Source organism: Physeter macrocephalus, chromosome 16, assembly GCF_002837175.3.
Source record: "Physeter macrocephalus isolate SW-GA chromosome 16, ASM283717v5, whole genome shotgun sequence".
NCBI classification, from domain to species: Eukaryota; Metazoa; Chordata; class Mammalia; order Artiodactyla; family Physeteridae; genus Physeter; species Physeter macrocephalus.
This window is the reverse complement of record NC_041229.1, coordinates 21746882-21769393: the sequence shown is the minus strand read 5'-3', so window position 1 is coordinate 21769393 and position 22512 is coordinate 21746882.

Genomic DNA, 22512 nt, shown 5'->3' with positions numbered 1-22512 from the left:
CCCGTGTCCCCTGCATCGGCAGGCGGATTCTCAACCACTGCGCCACCAGGGAAGCCCCTTTTGACTTCTTTATGGCAGCTTTAGTAATAAATAGAAAGTTAAGTGATTTGAGGTTGAGGTTTTCTTTTCACAGTCAACAATTTAAATTTTAGTTCCATATGTTGTGACAATGAGGAAAGTTAATTACTCAGCAGTTACTGCAATGTGCTAATAAATACAGATATTTGGTTTCAAAAACACGTGTGTCCCTAGAATTATACGTTGCAGGTGATGTCTGGGTAGCAGTGCTGTCTTTGCTTCGCTCTCCTCTTGATTGTGTGGAGACCAGGCTGCAGTATAGGCAAATCGACTCTCCTTATTTATTGCAATGGGGCATCACAAGTCACATATTTTAAGGGATTTAGACTCAGGTAAAGTCAGCCTTGATGTAGACTAACACAGTCAAGAGAGAACCATTGAAAATAAAATTCCCCAAACACCCAGACTCAAAAAGCTGATACCAAAAAAAAAAAAAAAAAAAGCTGATACCAAAGTCCCATTGTTTATCATAGGTGCATGATGTACCATTTTATAAAAATATGAAAAATATTATCATAACTTCTAGACAGATTGTCAGGAAATCCTCTTTTTAAAAAAAGAAAGAAAAGAGCCACACCTAATTTACTATTCTTTGGAAAAATCCATTGGTTTGTATGATAAACACTAAAATAGACTTATTACACACCTGGCTAGGTGCCAAGGTATTCTTCTGTGAACACTGAGATAATGGACCTTCATTGTTCTGTGTGTTATCGTTGTCAGTTCCTGTCAGACTGGTCCTCAGCAGTTACATGGGCTTCTGCCATTTATCAAAAGTCTGAGGCTTAGAAGTCTTTCTCTACTTGTCTGAAGCAACAATTCATTTGTTTAACAAACACACATTTGATAAAATTTGCAAGGTTCACATGTGACTGGTAAACTGTAAACAGAGAAAATGTGTAAAACCATATTGCTTTGGGAAAAATTATAGAATTGGCTACATTTATCTTTGGTAGAGACATTTTCTCCTTTCTTTGATTTGACAATGAATCATTTTAGATTTCACTAAAGTAAGAATTTTCTATTGTTTAAAGGCAGTCCTATTTGGTAAAACATAAGATAACAAACTCCAGCACACAGAGTTAGTGACAGTGTTACAAAATTATATAACCTTAAAGCAAAAAGGGACCTGATTTCATTTAGGAATAAATTTCCATGTTAGCTTTGTTCTTCTAGAGATGAAGATTTTACTGTGTCCTTTGGTCTTCTTTCTGCCATTTAACTTCTATACTACCAGGATCATAAAGTTATTTTGCTGAATTTTTTTTTCTATTTTAAGCACAAAATCCTCCAGTTTTGTCCTTTTTAGAAATAAGAACTATTTAGTCAATTAGACTCTGAACTTGCTAAACTGCATTTTTACAAATCTCTAAATGTGTGTTTATAAATCAGTGATAACATCAGCTCAGTAATTATCCTATGTAAACTTATAAGCGTGTTTTCCTTTGGTTTGGGTGTGTGAGTATATATTATAGACTAGACTGCAAAGGAGGACAATGAAAATAGGAAGACAAAGACATAAATCTTGCATTCAGTTCCTAAATTCACTTTGGAAAGCTATTTTTGAAAAGTGAGCATCAGAAATAGAAAGTGAAAAAGAAAAAGTAGGGAATTCCCTGGCAGTCCAGTGGTTAGGACTCTGCACTTCCACTGCAGGGGGCATGGTTTGATCCCTAGTCAGGCAACTAAGATCCTGCATGCCGCATGGCATGGCCAAAAAAAAAAAAAAAAAAAAAGTAAAAAAAGAAGTAGGATTGTAAGATATTTACGTATTAGTTACAGAAAATGATAATGGGTTTTTGTTAATGTCACATTTTATTTGCTTAGATCCTACAGAAGAGATTAAGAAAAAAATGTATAAAATTCTAACACAAAGGAGGAAAAGGTTTTTGTTTTTGTTTTTGTTTTTAAACTAGGAATAGATTTTTTAAAAGTCTCTCAGTCTCTGGGCAATTTCGGAATTGTGAAAGCAGCTGTGTGTCCCTTACAGGGTATCAGGCACTCTCTGTTAGTAAGACAGGGTGAGCTGGAAGGCAAGCTGGGGTTGCCTGCACTTTTCCTGGCTTCCTTCAAGTTCTTAAATATACTAAGAGTTCACAGCAATTTTTGTCAATGAGTTACATTTCTCATTTCTAGGGTTGAGCCTTAATGCTCTGCTCAAGACCATAGCCTCCCAGATCCTGCTCCCTGGGAAGGGAGAAGGAAGAAAGGACAGGGCAGAAACGTGCTGGGATCAGGTGAGAGTGTTTAGTTTCCTGGTCATTTTTGACCTGAGCAGCTGTGGGGGGTTGCTTTTGAACTTAGCCACCGTCCATAGATGGGTGCCCACAGATAGGTCACCAAACCTTCCTGTTTTGGTTTTCTCTTGTATTAAAGGCACTAACTTCATTGTGGTCACAACACACACTTATATCAAATCATCCTGTTGTACACCTTAAGCTGACACAATGTCAATTATATCTCAATAAAGCTGGAAAAAGATAAGTAAGGGCACTGAAGACTACTTATTTCAGAGGAAGTTCTGAGATAAGATGACAGGATTTTCCTGTGAGAGAAGATAAATGCTTTTCTTTAGGATAATAAACATTCCACAATTCCATAGAGGCAATCCTTTATTTGTTCCTCCTGCCCTGACAATGGGAAGTCACAAAGCCTCATTCACCTCTTACCCAAGGTCGTCATGCAAGCACAAACTTCAAGGAAAGGGATAAAGATAAGGTAAAAATCCTTAGGAAGGAGGTAGTAGTATAACCTACTGTTCAGAACTCTTCCACATCCTTCTTCCATACTTTTTGCTCTGCCTCAGATTCCCTGGCTCTGCCGCCACTGTATCTGCCTCTGGAGGATTTCCATTATTTATCCCGATTTAGGTATGGGAGATCAGTTTTTCTCTGGGTTCAGCTGGGACTTAGGTGGAATTAGGGGTGGCGGGGGCAGTGGCGGGAAGAACTGAAGGAAAAGAAAGCAAATTTGAGAGCAGAGAAATGGATAGGTTTACAAATCCCAGATTTTTTATCCTAATCTCACCAAGGTTCAGCTATAGCCTGGTTAGATTGGCACTGTTTGAGGAGCTTACCCAGCTTCAATTCTTTTTCCTGGCCTCCACGCTGTCTGGCCAGATAAGGTGGAGGCTAGATTGAGCTCCTTGGATTTCGGACGTGCAGGCCCAGCGGCCATGGCTCACGGGCCCAGCCGCTCCGCGGCATGTGGAATCCTCCCGGACTGGGGCACGAGCCCGTGTCCCCTGCATCGGCAGGCGGATTCTCAACCACTGCGCCACCAGGGAAGCCCCTTTTGACTTCTTTATGGCAGCTTTAGTAATAAATAGAAAGTTAAGTGATTTGAGGTTGAGGTTTTCTTTTCACAGTCAACAATTTAAATTTTAGTTCCATATGTTGTGACAATGAGGAAAGTTAATTACTCAGCAGTTACTGCAATGTGCTAATAAATACAGATATTTGGTTTCAAAAACACGTGTGTCCCTAGAATTATACGTTGCAGGTGATGTCTGGGTAGCAGTGCTGTCTTTGCTTCGCTCTCCTCTTGATTGTGTGGAGACCAGGCTGCAGTATAGGCAAATCGACTCTCCTTATTTATTGCAATGGGGCATCACAAGTCACATATTTTAAGGGATTTAGACTCAGGTAAAGTCAGCCTTGATGTAGACTAACACAGTCAAGAGAGAACCATTGAAAATAAAATTCCCCAAACACCCAGACTCAAAAAGCTGATACCAAAAAAAAAAAAAAAAAAAAGCTGATACCAAAGTCCCATTGTTTATCATAGGTGCATGATGTACCATTTTATAAAAATATGAAAAATATTATCATAACTTCTAGACAGATTGTCAGGAAATCCTCTTTTTAAAAAAAGAAAGAAAAGAGCCACACCTAATTTACTATTCTTTGGAAAAATCCATTGGTTTGTATGATAAACACTAAAATAGACTTATTACACACCTGGCTAGGTGCCAAGGTATTCTTCTGTGAACACTGAGATAATGGACCTTCATTGTTCTGTGTGTTATCGTTGTCAGTTCCTGTCAGACTGGTCCTCAGCAGTTACATGGGCTTCTGCCATTTATCAAAAGTCTGAGGCTTAGAAGTCTTTCTCTACTTGTCTGAAGCAACAATTCATTTGTTTAACAAACACACATTTGATAAAATTTGCAAGGTTCACATGTGACTGGTAAACTGTAAACAGAGAAAATGTGTAAAACCATATTGCTTTGGGAAAAATTATAGAATTGGCTACATTTATCTTTGGTAGAGACATTTTCTCCTTTCTTTGATTTGACAATGAATCATTTTAGATTTCACTAAAGTAAGAATTTTCTATTGTTTAAAGGCAGTCCTATTTGGTAAAACATAAGATAACAAACTCCAGCACACAGAGTTAGTGACAGTGTTACAAAATTATATAACCTTAAAGCAAAAAGGGACCTGATTTCATTTAGGAATAAATTTCCATGTTAGCTTTGTTCTTCTAGAGATGAAGATTTTACTGTGTCCTTTGGTCTTCTTTCTGCCATTTAACTTCTATACTACCAGGATCATAAAGTTATTTTGCTGAATTTTTTTTTCTATTTTAAGCACAAAATCCTCCAGTTTTGTCCTTTTTAGAAATAAGAACTATTTAGTCAATTAGACTCTGAACTTGCTAAACTGCATTTTTACAAATCTCTAAATGTGTGTTTATAAATCAGTGATAACATCAGCTCAGTAATTATCCTATGTAAACTTATAAGCGTGTTTTCCTTTGGTTTGGGTGTGTGAGTATATATTATAGACTAGACTGCAAAGGAGGACAATGAAAATAGGAAGACAAAGACATAAATCTTGCATTCAGTTCCTAAATTCACTTTGGAAAGCTATTTTTGAAAAGTGAGCATCAGAAATAGAAAGTGAAAAAGAAAAAGTAGGGAATTCCCTGGCAGTCCAGTGGTTAGGACTCTGCACTTCCACTGCAGGGGGCATGGTTTGATCCCTAGTCAGGCAACTAAGATCCTGCATGCCGCATGGCATGGCCAAAAAAAAAAAAAAAAAAAAAGTAAAAAAAGAAGTAGGATTGTAAGATATTTACGTATTAGTTACAGAAAATGATAATGGGTTTTTGTTAATGTCACATTTTATTTGCTTAGATCCTACAGAAGAGATTAAGAAAAAAATGTATAAAATTCTAACACAAAGGAGGAAAAGGTTTTTGTTTTTGTTTTTGTTTTTAAACTAGGAATAGATTTTTTAAAAGTCTCTCAGTCTCTGGGCAATTTCGGAATTGTGAAAGCAGCTGTGTGTCCCTTACAGGGTATCAGGCACTCTCTGTTAGTAAGACAGGGTGAGCTGGAAGGCAAGCTGGGGTTGCCTGCACTTTTCCTGGCTTCCTTCAAGTTCTTAAATATACTAAGAGTTCACAGCAATTTTTGTCAATGAGTTACATTTCTCATTTCTAGGGTTGAGCCTTAATGCTCTGCTCAAGACCATAGCCTCCCAGATCCTGCTCCCTGGGAAGGGAGAAGGAAGAAAGGACAGGGCAGAAACGTGCTGGGATCAGGTGAGAGTGTTTAGTTTCCTGGTCATTTTTGACCTGAGCAGCTGTGGGGGGTTGCTTTTGAACTTAGCCACCGTCCATAGATGGGTGCCCACAGATAGGTCACCAAACCTTCCTGTTTTGGTTTTCTCTTGTATTAAAGGCACTAACTTCATTGTGGTCACAACACACACTTATATCAAATCATCCTGTTGTACACCTTAAGCTGACACAATGTCAATTATATCTCAATAAAGCTGGAAAAAGATAAGTAAGGGCACTGAAGACTACTTATTTCAGAGGAAGTTCTGAGATAAGATGACAGGATTTTCCTGTGAGAGAAGATAAATGCTTTTCTTTAGGATAATAAACATTCCACAATTCCATAGAGGCAATCCTTTATTTGTTCCTCCTGCCCTGACAATGGGAAGTCACAAAGCCTCATTCACCTCTTACCCAAGGTCGTCATGCAAGCACAAACTTCAAGGAAAGGGATAAAGATAAGGTAAAAATCCTTAGGAAGGAGGTAGTAGTATAACCTACTGTTCAGAACTCTTCCACATCCTTCTTCCATACTTTTTGCTCTGCCTCAGATTCCCTGGCTCTGCCGCCACTGTATCTACCTCTGGAGGATTTCCATTATTTATCCCGATTTAGGTATGGGAGATCAGTTTTTCTCTGGGTTCAGCTGGGACTTAGGTGGAATTAGGGGTGGCGGGGGCAGTGGCGGGAAGAACTGAAGGAAAAGAAAGCAAATTTGAGAGCAGAGAAATGGATAGGTTTACAAATCCCAGATTTTTTATCCTAATCTCACCAAGGTTCAGCTATAGCCTGGTTAGATTGGCACTGTTTGAGGAGCTTACCCAGCTTCAATTCTTTTTCCTGGCCTCCACGCTGTCTGGCCAGATAAGGTGGAGGCTAGATTGAGCTCCTTGGATTTCTGGCCCAACGTCACTTTGGAACAAACGATCTCTGGTGGAATCTCAGGAAGGATTTTTGGTTCCTCCAGAGCTTGCCTCTGTGTCTGTTCTCTAGGATCAGCTCTCTGGCTGTCAGTTCCAGCTTGGGGCTCAACTGATTTTCCTTCACCCAAATACCAGAATTTTTGGCTCAGCTTTGTTTCTCTGTTTTTCTAAGTAGAAAAAACATCTTCCTCCCTGATTTGCAAGGATTCTGCCCCTAATCTTCAGGCGTTTGGAATCAGCTCCAGTGTTCCCATTCATGTTTACGGCTCTGGCCTTTGGAAATTCTACTTTTGCTCTAATCCCTTCCTTTCTGCTTGGCTTGTCTCAAGTGAGTAGTTAGGACTGGGTTTACCTTTGGGTGTGATATAGTACAATTTCTTCATTTTACACTAAGTCAATATCTGGGCTTCTCTCATGTAGCTTGGGTGGCCACAGTCCCCTAGAGCTTTGTCTTCCTCACATGATGAGAAGCAGACATCTTCTCTATTTCTGTTTGAAAATACACATCACTCATGGACCTCACCACTTTGTGGGAGCACGCTTACTGAATGTGACCCTTTAGTTGTACCATTTAAACACACACACACACACACACACACACACACAGTCCTGCTCACCAGTGAGGAAAGAGTTTTCCCACCTCCAAGATTTTTTTCTGCAAGGGTTTAAAATCCCTGAACAAACAGTTTGGGAGCCCTGGCTATAGTTTTTACACCAAACAACTGAGCTTCTAGAGGCTTACATGGGGGTCAAGCACATTGGCTCTGGAAGCAGGCCATTGCATTTGAATATTAGCTTTGCTACTTACTAGCTAGTTAACTATTGGCAAATTACTTATCCACTTTGTGCCTTAGTTTTCCATCTGGAATATGGAGAGAAATAATAGCAACTACTACTATGGTTTTTGCGACTGTTACTTAATACCTGTAAAGCATATAGAACAGGGCCTGGTACATCGTAAGTACTTGGTAAATGTTAGCCCCCCATTATTACCACTGTACAGGTCTCTTGACTAGATAAAATTTTAAAAAGTAATGGTTGGTATAGTGGTTTTAGCAGTAGGACTGTAACTAAAATTTAGAGATTAGTTAAGGGTAACTCCAATGAACAAAAATGGACTGTGAGAGAGTATCCTTACTTGAAATGTTGAATAACAGTGTTTCAGTTGTAGGTACAGGAACCACCCAACATTTCTGCCACATTTTGTATTTGTGCTAGTATTTGTTTCCTGTCCAGGAAAGTACCCACCAAAGTTATTTCTGTTTATGACTGGTTCTGCAGTTCAACTAGCTCACTACAAACTCAGATTCCATCTAACATGGGGCTGGCCTAGTCCCCTGCTTAGTGTCAACAGGCATGCATATCCAAGGGATTCCAAGAAAACCTGTTACAAAAGAAAGACCTAACAATCCTTCTTTTGGGATAGATCAAGTGGTCTTACCCTCTTCCAAAACAAATCCAAATGCATCTTTCATCAAAGCCAAAACTCAGATGAGAAGGTTCACTTCCTTCGTATGAATAGATTCTAATGTAATGGCATCAATAACAGTGCTGAGCATGTCCCAATACAAATATACCAACCAAAATGTGAAAAACAGACACTTATCAGCACAGAATCCGTATAATTTCTCATTATAACATCGACTGGGGACTTCCCTGGTGGCGCAGTGATTAAGAATCCACCTGCCAATGCAGGGGACACGGGTTCGAGCCCTGGTCTGGGACGATCCCACATGCCGCAGAGCAACTAAGCCCGCGTGCCACAACTACTGAACCTGAGCTCTAGAGCCCACCTGCCACAACTGCTGTAGGCCCACATGCCTAGAGCCCGTGCTCCGCAACAAGAGAAGCCACCTCAACGAGGAGCCTGTGCACTGCAACGAAAAGTAGCCCCCTCTCGCTGCAACTAGAGAAAGCCCATGTGCAGCAACGAAGACCCAATGTAACCAAAAATAAATATATGTATATATAAAAATATATAAAACAAAAAAACAGCAACCGTACAAATGCAAACAAATATGGAGTCACGCTTCCACATGGAAAAGGACGAATATACATATGAGAATTTATTTGAATCATTTACCCATCACTTCCTTCCTCACTTTTCCCCTTCAGATCTACCGTGCTCTTTCCCGGAGCATCAGCACAGAACTTTTGGTTACAAAGATTATAGCTTTTTTCCCTCCCAAACACCATTATCCACCACTATTTCAAGGAAGGTCATTAGATTAGTCTAAAAGGACTTCTTTTTTTACCTTTCTATTTTCTTTTTCTATTTTTCTTTTTTCCTTCCTTTTAATAAACCTATGGATTTTAGGGCGAAAACATTCAGACTTTCACCATTAAGTATCATGTTAGCCATAGGTATTTTATAAATGTTGTTCATCAAATTAAGGAAGTTCCCTTTTAGTCATAGTTTGTTGGCATTTCTATCATGAAAGTGTATTGGATTTTGTCAATTGCTTTTTCAATGTCTAGTGAAATGATTACATAGATTTTTGTCCTTTATTCTACTAATATAATATATTTCATTAATTGACTTTTGAATGTTAAAGCAATTTTACTTGTTTGAGGTAAACTCTACTTGGTTGTGATGCATAATCTTTTCTATACATTGCTGAGTTCTGTTTACTAATATTCTATTAAGAATTTTTATGTCTATGTTCATGAGAGATATTAATCTGTCGTTTTCTTTTCTTGTGATGTATGTTTAGTATCAGGAAAATGCTGCTTCATAATATGGTTTAGGGAAATGTTCCCTCTTCCTCTACTTTATGAGAGAGTTCCTATAAGACTGATATTTCTACTGTAATGTTTGATAGAATCCAACAGGGAAGCCTTCTGGGTCTGTGATTTTCTTTGTGGAAAGGTTCTTAATTAAAATTCCATTTAATTTACATGATATAGATCTTCAAATTTTCTATTTCTTCTTGAGACAGTTCAGTTGGCATGAAGTAGTTTGTAGTATTCCTTTTAATTTCTGTTGGGTCTTTCTCATTTTTGATTTAGGTAATTTGTGTCTTCTCTTTTTATACTTTGTCGGTCTAACTGAAAGTTTATCAATTTTGTTGACTGTGTTAAAAAGTCTACTTTTGGTTTTACTGATCTTTTTTCTATTGTATCCTTATTTTCTATTTCATTTATTTATTTATTTATTTATTTATTTTACTGTGTTGGGTCTTCGTTACTGCATGCAGGCTTTCTCTAGTTGTGGTGAGTGGGGCATACTCTTCAGTGTGGTGTGCGGGATTCTCACCGTGGTGGCTTCTCTTGTTGTAGAGCGTGGGCTCTAGGTGTGCAGGCTTCAGTAGCTGTGGCGTGTGGGCTCAGTAGTTGTGGCTTGTGGGCTCTAGAGCGCAGGCTCAGTAGTTGTAGTGCATGGGCTTAGTTGCTCCGTGGCAGGTGGGATCTTCCCAGACCAGGGATTGAACCCATGTCCCCTGCACTGGCAGGTGGATTCTTAACCACTGAGCCACCAGGGAAGTCCCTATTTCATTTATTTCTTCTCTGACTCTTTATGTTTTTAATTCCATCTATTTACTATAGATATGATTTGCTCTTTTTCCAGCTTCTTAAGGTGAAAACTTACATTATACATTTTAGATCTTTCTTCCTTTTTAATAGAAGCATATAAAGCTATAAATTTCCCTCTAAGTATTGCCTTAGCTGTACTCCATAAATTTTGACATGTTGTGTTTTCATGTTTATTCAGTTCAATATGTTTTCTAATTTTCTTTGTGATGTCTTCTTTGACTCATGATCACTTAAAAGTGTGTTGCTTAATTTCCAAATATTGGAGAGTCTCCAAATTTCTTTCTGTTGTTGATTTATAATTTGATTCCATTGAGGTCAGAGGACATAGTTTGTATGATTTCAATAATTTTTAATCTATTGAAACTTGTCTTATATCCTAGCATATGATCTCTACTAGAGAATGTTCCATGTCTTTGAAAAAAACATGTATTCTGCTGTTTGAGTAGAGAGTACTCTATATATCAATAAGACCAAGTTGGTTGGTGGTTCTGTTCATGTCTTCTATATCTTTACTAATTTTCTGTCTGCTTGCTCTATCAATTACTTTGAGAGGAATATTGAAATCTCAAACTACAATTGTTGAATTGTCTATTTCTCCTTTCCATTCTGTCAGTTTTTGCTGTATGTATTTTGTGGCTGTTTGTAGGTGTTATCTATTTACAATTGTTAACTACTCCTGGTGTATTGACCCTGTTACCATTATGAAATGTCCCTCTTGGTCTCAAGAAAAACTTTTCTAAAGTATATTTTGACTGACATATCCAGTCCAGCTACCATATAGTTTCTGTTTGCATTATCACTCTTTTCCATACTTTACATTTTATTTTACCATTGAGTCTTTGAATCTAAAGTGTGTCACACCTAGAAAAAGAAAGAGAAAATCTTATCCATTTTTTCTCTTTGTTCGGATATAGATATCTTTGTGTTTATCTTACTTAGGATTATTTGTGTTTCTTGGATCTATAAATATTTGTTTTTCATCAAATTGGAGTCTTTGGCCATTATTTTTTCCAATATGTTTTTCTGTACCATTTGATCTTTCTTTTTTGGGGGGATTCCTATTATATGTTTGATGTTATCCCACAGGTCTTTGAGACTGTGTTCATTTTTCCCATCTTTGTTTTTTTTACTCTGCTGTTTAGATTGAACAATTTCTTTTTTAAAAATTTATTTATTTATTTATTTATTTTTGGCTGCATTGGGTTTTTGTTGCTGTGTGTGTGGGCTTTCTCTTGTTGTGGCAAGCAGGGACTACTCTTCATTGTGGTGCGTGGGCTTCTCATTACAGTGGCTTCTCTTGTTGTGGAGCATGGGCTCTAGGAACGTAGGCTTCAGTAGTTGTGGCTTGAGGGCTCTAGAGTGCAGGCTCAGTAGTTGTGGCACGTGGGCTTAGTTGCTCTGCAGCATGTGGGGTCTTCCCGGACCAGGGCTCGAACCTGTGTCCCCTGCATTGGCAGGCAGATTCTTAACCACTGTGCCACCAGGGAAGTCCCCAGACTGAACAATTTCTATTGCTCTATTCTGAGTTCACTGATGCCTCCTTCTGACATCTCAGATCTGCTGTTGAGCCAATTTAGCAATTAAAAAAAAATTTTTAGTGTGGCATTTTTCAACTCTAGAATCTCATTTTTAAAAATAGTCTATATTTCTCCATTGGTATCCTCAATTTGTTGAGGATATATATTTTATATATATATAATATTGTCACAATATTTTTAAAAATTATTTGAACTTAAGTATAATAATATCTTTGAAGTCTTTTTGTGATAAATCCAGCATCTGAGCTCACGAAAAGTCAGTTTCTGCTGATTACTTTTTTACTTTCCTTCTTCTTTGCATATCTCATTTCCTTTTTTTTTTTTAAAATAAAACTAGACATTTTAGCTAATATGTTGTAGCAACTATGGATTTTGAGATTTGTCAGGGGCGGGTAATCTCTCCTGGACTTGAACTGCAGATTTTGTCTTCCCCGCAGTATGCAGCTGTTGATATGTCTGCTGACATTTTCATTGCAATTTTTATTTCTTTCAGCCTAACCTCCTAGGGTTTACTTTTGTATTTTCATGACTTAGTAGTCAGCCAGTGATTTGGACAAAGTTGTTTCCAGATACTCCAAGCCTATAAGGCTTCCACACTGCTGATCCGTGGTGATTGGGTAGGGCATTCAAAGCTTAGCCAATTGTCAAGTGTCCCTTGGATTTTGCTTTCTGCTGAGCTCTCTTGTGTCTCCTTTGTGTGTGTGTAGAGTTTCCCAGTCATCCAGAGATGTGTGAAAAATTTATTTAGCAGATATGAGATGAGTAATTCTTCAGTGGTGTCACATGCAGATGCAGAAAGAAGTAAAAATCATAAAGGCATAAGGCATTGATGGACTCATAAAGAAGCATGCTTGGGAGAGTAAAAGGTGAAAAAATTACTAGTTAATATAACTGAAAAGGGAACACCATGAAGTCACTTTATCAACTGGTAAGGAGATGGTTTGTGTGTATCTCTTAAAGTGTTAGGCTTAGCTTAGCATATTATGACCTAGTGGGTCCTATTCATAGAGTTTAATTTTTTATGTGGTATAAAATGTCCTTCAAGATCTGGCCCAATGTCTTCTTATCAGCCTCATTTTTCATGTCCCATTATTTTCACTTCTGCATGCAGTCCCACACATCATTTCATATGCCTCAATTACTTCATATGTCTCTATTTGTCTCATCATTTAAGACCCAGAGAAAATATTATAAATTTTTGATACCATTTCTGATTTCTGAAAGCCAAGTATACTCTTCCCTGTGTGTTACAAACAAGAGGGAAGGAAAGAATGTTCAATAAATGATGGGGTTTTGGCTTGCTCTTGTACAGAGTAAGACTCAACTTATATCCTCATCTCCTTTCACACACCAAAATAAATATATAATAGACATTTTTTAAGTGAAGTATAAAAAAGGATAAGAGGGATTTTGGTTAAATATGATAGACTGAACAAAAGAAAGGACTTCTGACTTTTCTCTTCAAAACTCACTAAAATCACCTAAGTCCCTAGTTAGGTGAGAAGGTAACAAGTGAAATAGTCTCAGCCTTTGAGCCTTTGAGTTCCAGAAAGATTCAAGCATGTAGTCTTCAGCAACCTTTGAAGACAAGGGTACAGGGTTGGCCTGAAAACAGAAGGATTGGTTGAAAGGAGCAGTTAGTACATCCAGATCTCCTCCTCTATTCTATGACCCCTCCTTTGCTTGTGCAGAAAACTGGAGCAAAATTCATTCTCTGGAGAAACTGAACCAGAGGCTTTGAACTCTGGAAAATGAGGCATAGATGAAAGTGGGGGTGAGCCACCAACATATTGAAAAGGGCAGGTTTTGGAGGTGTCAAATTAAAGTCTTATTAATAATTAGTCTTCCATCTATAGACCAGCTATTCACCTATGTATTCTGGAAATGGTGAACCACTTCTGCAGACCAGCTCTGGTCCAGACCCTCTGGCAAGCTTACACACCATGGACAGGCTGTGTCTTTCTGTGGTAGCCATGCTCTCTTTGAAGAGGTTTCATGTCTCTGCTCAATCTCTTGTTTCTACATTGTTCACTCTTTCTTAGACTACAGCTTCTTTTTTGTACTTGCTACTTATGGATATTTGAGTCATCTTTACCCTTTTTAATAGTTAACTACCTTTTATTAGTTAACAATTCTTTATTTTAAATTTCCCTTGCTCTAATTACTGGCATGGTTTCTGTCTCCTAACTGAACTCTGACTGCTATAGAATTCATATCTGGGGTGGTCCCAGGAGACAGACCCGAAAAGATGAATTTGGGGATTGGGTAATGTGTTGGGCTTCTTGCCAATGGGAAACAAGATGTTAGTAACCCATGGAATGCAGCAACATTACAATTAACTTATCACCTATGGTTAATTAAGTGCCAGTTAAATAAGTGTTATGGGAGTCCACGCAGCTGTATTTGACTATTATAGACTCTTCTGAGTGCATTGGAGTGCTTACAGAAAGAAAATGAAAATCTCAGGTTCTATAACACTTAGTTAAAATCATTGTCTTAGAACAACAGAACTATGACATCTTTAAAAAAGGCTCAGTTCTTGTCGCTACAGAGCTGATGTTGAAAATCAAACATAAAACTTAATAATGTGGGTTGCAGAATTATAACATTGGTTAAATTTACAGCCTCACTAAGTAACTCATGTGAAAATTAGGGCATTGATTGGGACATTATGGCACCCTGAAACTTGATATGAGAACATCTAGTTAGACTCATATGAAACTGAGAATCTAAGCCTCCCTTAACCCCAGTCATAGCTTTCTATCTTATGTCTGAGATTACTAGTCTTCCTGTGATAATCTCACTTCAGACATATGCTTTACAAGAGGATATTCTTTCTTCTCAATACCCACCACAATCACTTTCTGTTTTCATTATACCTGTAACTATGGTCAAATTTCATCATATTTCAAAGGGCCAAAACATTTATGGGAGATAACAGATTGCACACCAAACCAATTGCAAGATTTTATGAATATGTTTCAGCAGAAACTGGGGAATGTGTGTGGAAATGGATTCTAAAGGTGTTAGACTAAAGAGGGAAGATATGAAAATAGGCTAATTAAATTAATATGGATGTACTTACTGAAGATTTCAGATTTAATATGTTAATTCATGCAGCTGTAGTTGCCTCTAGTAACTTACCTGATGGATTTACTGAAACTTGGACTGATTGGTGACAATGAGATTGAGATGCCAGAGCTTCCCTGCATGATGTGCAGAAGGGAACCCAAAGGTTTAGGGAGATAGGAAGGTTGGAGTGGATTTATTATGTGTGACCTGCAAACCTACCATTAAATTATGGTCCCTTCTAAGTCTTGGCACACTTCCAGGGGTACCTGTCCCCCAGTTTGAAGTCCCTGATGTAGAGATTATTTCAAGACACTGGCTCTAAAGGGAAAAAATAAAATAGTAACTCGAGAGGGATGTAAAGTCAAGAGAGTTTATTTTATTTGTTTGTTTTTTTTAACCAACATTCTTAAATATGTTAAAGAGGCAGGTAGAGGAGACAACAGGGAGAGAAAATGAAAATCCAGGCAGGAGGTTATATAAATACATCATAGCACATGTTGAAAAAATATAGTCCTGAGGATCATATTTGAACATGGCAAGATTATAACTCCAGGAATTAATCTGTTGCTTTCTGGTTTTCCCCCCTTCCTTTCCATACTCTCATTGGTCCTGAGGATAATATTTGAACATGGCAAGGTTATAACTCCAGGAATTAATCTGTTGCTTTCTGGTTTTCCCCCCTTCCTTTCCATACTCTCATTGGTATTGGAGGACACTTTATTTTTCTTCCCCAGAGCACTATGATAGCCATGAGTTACCCACTTAGTGAGGCGAAACAAAAGGTCAAAGAAGGAAGCTGTGGAAGCTTTATCTTCTAGGGCTTACAAGAGACTCTGGTTGGGGAAGGCAGGGGAAAGAGTGTAGAAACTAGGTTTGGAAAGATGAGGAAAGGACACTTGCAGCCTGTGAAAACAGACTGGATACAGAGCAGCTTGCCACCAACAACCCACCCGTGCCCCTGCCAGCCAGTGCTGCAACCTCCTCCCCAGCCCTCCTTGCCTATGTTCAGCCTACCCTGTAGCGTTCTTATACACTAGTGAGCCTCCTCCTCTGGACACCTTGTGATAGTGGTAGAGGTGGTGTATCTCCCTCCCAAGGTAGGATGGAAAGAACCAATTGGAAATTTCCTTATGCACTGGGCTAGAGTGGATATTGGGACTTGTTATTTGTGTAGGTCATAGCTGTGTTTTGGACAGTGTTATGGTGCTGCTAATCTTTTACACAGAAACAAGTTAATTGTTTCTTGAGCTCCTATCTGTAGGTTTTCAGTTGTTTTTATTTGTTACAGACAGAATGTTTGTGTCCCGCTGCCCCCAAATTCATATGTTGAAACCCTACCCCTTGATGTGATGGTCCTTTGGGAGGTAATTAGAATTAGATGAGGTCAAGACTGTGCAGCCCTCATGAATGGGATTAGTGTCCTTATAAGAGTCACAAGAGAGCTTGCTTTCTTTCTTGGCTCTCCCATCTGAGGGCACAGTGAGAAGGCAGCCACCTACAACCCAGAAGAGGGCTCTCTCCAAAACCATGCTGATACCCTGATCTTAGACTTCTAGTCTCCAGAACTGTGAGAAATAAATGTTTGTTGTTTATAAGCGACACAGTCTATGGTGTACTGTTATACCAACCTGAACTAACTAAGACATTTTTAGAAGTAGTGATTGTATAAGCCTGGTGACTGGGCTCAGGAGTTAAAACTTAGAACACCTACCTTATGAGAATTATGACTTTTGTCTCATTGACACATAACCCTGTAATGGACATAAACAAACAAACAAAAATTTACTTAAGTCTTGGAGGCTTATAGAGCTATAAATTAAGGACAAAGATATTTAAAAATATATAAATACTTCTTTTGATATGTATTACCTTTGAAGTATGACTGATGACCTATATGGAGACATACAAAAGCAACTGAAAAACAAACAAATAAATACAAGCAAAGATGTGTTAATTATATATTTTCAAACACTGTACCATTTCGAACAAGGTCTGTGAAGACCTATTCACTTTCTATCTCAAATATATTCCAAAAAAATGAATCTGTCATCTGCCTGAGAATTGAGGAACACATACATTGATTACGATATACCTTTGGGACGCTGTTGGAAGCATGGCTGCATTCTCCTCATGTTGTACTTTTTAGTGTCAGTTCAAAAAATAAGTGCCATAAGTTTGGAAATAATGTTGGAATATATACGTTGTTAAGTGTCTAATAGTAGATCTTAGGCTTTCAGGACTCTTAAAATGCTTCTGCTCTGTTTGACTGAAGTTTAGTTTAATACATAGGCCATTTTTACAAAATCTGGTACCAACATGTAAATAAGCTTCAAATGAAGAGCTAAACAATAAAGTCAAAATACATGTTTTGAATCATTTTTATATTCAATAGTAGTACTAATGATGATATACAGTCCAAAGAGGAAGGAACACTCCCAAATTCATTCTATGAGGCCAACATCACCCTGCAACAAAAACCAGACAAGGATTCACACACACACACACACACACACACACACACACACACACACACACACAGAAATTATAGGCCAATATCACTGATAAACATAGATGCAAAAATTCTCAATAAAATATTAGCAAACTGAGTTCAATAATACATTAAAAGCATCATACACCATAATCAAGTGGGATTTATGCAGGGATGCAAGGATGGCTCCGTATCCACAAGTCAATCAGTGTGATACACTACATCAACAAATTGAAGAATAAAAGATTCATTTCAATAGATGCAGAAAAAGGTTTTGGCAAAATTCAACATCCATTTATGATAAAAACTCTTCACTAAGTGGATATAGCAAAACATATCTCAAAATAAAAGAGGCCATATATGACAAGCCCACAGCTAACATCATACTCAATGGTGAAAACCTGAAAGCATTTCCTCTAAGATGAGGAACAAGATCAAGTTGTCTGCTCTTGTCACTTTTCTTCAACATACATAGTGTTGGAAGTTCTAGCCACAGCAGACAAGAAAATGAAATAAAAGGAATCCAAATTGGAAAAAAAGAAGTAAACCTGTCACTGTTTGCAGATGACATGATACTATACATAAAAAATCCTAGACACCATCAAAAAATACTAGAACTCATCAATGAATTTGGTAAGGTTGCAGGATACAAAATTGATATATGCAGGATACAAGATTGATATAGAGAAATCTATTGCATTTCCATACATTAACAACAAACTATCAGAAAGAGAAATTAAGAAAACAATGCCATTCACAATCTCATCAAAAAGAATAAAATACCTGGAAATAAATCTAACTAGGGAGGTTAAAGACCTGTACTAAGAAAACTATAAGACACTGATGAAAGAAATTGAAAATGACACAAAGGGAAAGATATACTGTGCTTATGGATTGGAAAAAATTAATATTGTTAAAATGACCATAATAACCTAAGCAATCTGGGTATTAAAATACCAATGGCATTAAATTAAAATACCAATGGCATTTCCCACAGAACTATAACAAATAATTGTAACAAATAATTCTGTATGGAAACACAAAAGACCCCAATTAGACAAAACAATCTTAAGAAAGAAGAACAAAACAGGAGGTATCATGCCCCCTGATTTCAAACTATACTACAAAACTAAAGTAATTAAAACAGTATGTTACTGGCACAAAAACAGACACATAGATACAACCTAATAGAGAGCCTAGAAATGAACCCATACTTACATAGACAATTAATTTATGACAAAGGAGGCAAGAATATATAATGGGGAAAAGACAGCCTCTTGAATAAGTGAAGTTGGGAAAAATGGACAGCTATATGTGAAACAATCTAACTGGACTATTTTCTCATGCTATATACAAATAAACTCAAAATGAATTAACGACTTAATTTGAAGACCTGAAACCATAATACTTCTAGGAGAAAATATAGGCAGTACACTTTTTGACATCAATCTTAGCAATATTTTTTTGATATATCTCCTCAGGCAAGGGAAACAAAAGCAAAAATAAGTAAACAGGGCTACATCAAACTAAAAAGGTTTTGCACATCCTTTCCCCATTCATAGTTATATTGCACAAAAATATAAGAGCCTGTAAGTAAACAGGAGGCCTGGTCTTTAATCTACATAGTTGCTGGAGGCTACACTTGATCTTTCAGTACCATATGATGCCATTTTCAATTGCTCCTCAGTATTGCTTCACTGGGAAAGTGAAGAGATACACTTTACAATGATCTTCTCTACTGACCACAGACTTAGCTACAGAGGACCCTACCTCTGCTCTCAGAACTGTAGTAGTTGGTGACACAGGCAACACCCACCTGAGGTCCTACCCCTCTAAGGCACTGGGTAGTAGCCATTCAAGGACATTTGTAGAATCTGTTTCCCATCCTTCCCAGTCTTGTGACTCTCTCTCTTCCCCCAGACTAGATCCCTCTCTTCTCTTAAATAAGTCAATTCTGTCCTCCAATTAGCCTACATTAAAAAATAAAAACATCTTCCATGAGCTCTTCCGTGGTGACCAAGAAGCCCTATTCTCAATTTACAAAGGCCTGGGTTCTTTCTTTAGAGGGGACTATGGTGTGGTGGTGAGGAAGTTCCTGTGTATCACTTAAACTTGCATTCACCCACAAATAACAGGAAAACCACCTAAAGTTGCTTAAAAGATAGAGGTTCATTTTTCTCACTTATCAAGAAGTTAAATGCTGGTCTTGGTTCTCTAAGTCAGTGATGTCACAGTGGACACACCTATCATTTTCCTGACTTTTTCTTTCAAGGTTTCAAGATGGCACTGCAGATCCAGCCATCAATTCTGCATGAGAAAGAGAAAGAATGGGGTAAAGGGAAAGAGGCAACTACACTGGTCTCATCAGTTTTCTTTTTGCAGGAAAGTAGAATCTTTCTCAGAATCCCCTCTTCCTTGACCAGTAGGCTCCAGTTTCATCCCATGCGCCAGCACTGGGTCCTAGGGCCATGTCTAAATGCAAAGAAAGATGGAAAAGAATGTATCTTGCTTTTCAGGCTGTATAGTAGGAGGCATAAATGGATGGGTGAGAGGTTTGGGAATGGCTTGGTAGGAGCCATTTAACATTATCTTCCATAACCCCTCATTCTCTCCTGCTGAGTAGGAAACAAGGCAGTCAATATCTCAAATACAATATGCTAGCACTTGTACCATAGCAGTTTGTTACATAAATGTGATGCCCAGACACTGCAGATAAGAGCCACTGTACTCCAGTAGGTCACAGAAAAGGAGGAGCAGAGCATATTGTGCATCAGAAATGAGGAAAAACTGGCCAGAGGACAGCCAAGTTTTGGAAGAGTTAAGAGTGAAATGGGAAAGAATCACAGAGACGTTGATATAGAGAAGCACACAGAAAATGACAGCCTGAGGCCCAGCACCCAAAAGGCCCATGTCAGGAGCAGAAAGGGAAGAAACGTAGATGCTGCAGACCAGGCATCACACTTGAGAGCACACTGAAGAGCATGCACCTGGTTGGAAGGGATTAAGGGATTCTGAGGGCCAAGTCAAGTTGATACTGTTTGTTACTGTCATTTTGATCTCACCACATACCTGGACTGGAGTGAGAAAACATATTACACAATTAAATTTGATATATCAATAAAGTTGTACTTGACAAATATAGTTCTTTTATCATTTTGAAAAGAAGATACTTTTTTTTTTTTTTTTTTTTGTGTGCGGTACACGGGCCTCTCACTGTTGTGGCCTCTTCCGTTGCGGAGCACAGGCTCCGGACGCGCAGGCTCAGCGGCCATGGCTCACGGGCCCAGCCGCTCCGCGGCACGTGGGATCTTCCCGGACCGGGGCACGAACCCATGTCCCCTGCATCGGCAGGCGGACTCTCAACCACTGCGCCACCAGGGAAGCCCGAAAAGAAGATACTTTGTCATAAATAAGAACTATCTGGTGGTTGAGAGGTCACTGAGACTATAAACACAGAAGTCAGAGAAAGGAAAATAAATTCTCCATTCAATATTCCAATTCCATAAATTACAATTTTTTATGCTATTAATTAAATTCCTTTTTTTCACATAGGCTCAAACCATTAGGAATCATACCTGTGTGCATGTACATGTGAATTCACATGTATTCACATACAACAAAATCTTCTTTCTTGTTCCCTTTTCTCTTACCTACTAATTTATCAATTCAACAGTTATTTTTAGAACACCCACTCTTTCCTTCTACACCTTTTCTACTTCTTGCACTGCAAACCTAAAGGGAGTCGTGATGGGAATTACAGGTGGTGGTTTGGGTTGAGAAGATATAACAGAAAACATATCCACTCTGGATTGATATGTAGAAATTTCTCTCCCCCTTCTCCCCCACCTCCTCCCCACCCCGCATCTCAGGTCCTAGAAGCAGAGATCAATAGTAAGCTAGAAGGATTCATTACATGTCTAGCTCTACTGCTATCATGCTGGGTATGTCACAAGACTTCTCTCTGTTTCATTGCCTTTTTATTAAGACAAAACTGGTATTATTCCTTTCTTTCCCCTTTTCCTTTCATCTCTCTTGTCTGACTACATAACAGATCTGTTACACAGATAAATGAGATATTGCTGGTCACATTTCTCTGGGAAAAAGCAAAAGCAAACTATACATGAAAAACATTTTTCTTCAATAGAGCTTTTATGCCTACCACTAATGGGTCAGCTCAGAAGGAGGGATGTGCAACTGTCCTGAGAGTATTAGAGAACTCTGTTATGCACATTTGTGAGCTGCCTTTTCTACTTATACATGTTAACCAGAAGGCATGATTGCTTCCTTTGCTGGCTTCCCTGATGCCTCAATCTAAGCTGCATAACTATGTATGATATCTTGACATCCCCTGTAATATCCTTTTTACTATCATCACATTCACGTATGTAATCTACATTTGAAGAGTACTTAGAATGTGTCAGACACTCATTGTTCTAGGCATTGGAATACAAGAGTGAATGAGGCAAAGTTTACTGTGCTCTTGAATCTTGAATCTCTTGGAGAGACACACAATAGACACACACACACAATGTCAGGGAGTGATAAGAACTAGAAAGAAAATAAAGCAGGTCAAGAGGATCAAGAGAAGGAGATGGAGAGGTTGTGCTGTTTTAGTAGTTTAGTTTAGTAGTAAGGGAAGTCCTCTCTGAAAGTTAACATTTGAATAGAGACACATATGAACTGAAGAATAGAGCCTTGTAATATCTAGGTGAACAATATTCTAGGCAGAGGGGCACAAATGTGAAGGCCTCAAAGTGAGAAGGTACAGAGCAAACTCCAGGAATAGCAAGAAGAGTAGGAGGGAAGGTGAGCGAAGAGGCAGGCAAAGACCAGATCGTAGAGTCTTATACGTCATGGTAAGGATTTTACTCTAAGTGTCATGGGGAGCCATGGAAAGGATATAAACAAGGAAATGACACGATGAGACTTTCAAAAGTCTCTCTCTCACTGCTCTGTGGAGAATAGAACAAAAGAGTGGAATCAAAGAGATGAGTAGGGAATCTACTGGAATAATCCAGATGAGAGAAAATGTTGCCTTGAACTAAGATAATACTGAGGAAGGTGGTTGGAGACAGTAATATTGTGATATAAATTGAAAATAAATCCAATAGTGTTTTCTGGTCAGTTAAATAAGGAGTATGCTGGGTCATATGGTAGTTTTATTTGTAGTTTTTTAAGGAACCTCCATACTGTTCTCCATAGTGGCTGTATCAATTTACATTCCCACCAACAGTGCAAGAGTGTTCCCTTTTCTCCACACCCGCTCCAGCATTTATTGTTTCTAGATTTTTTGATGATGGCCATTCTGACC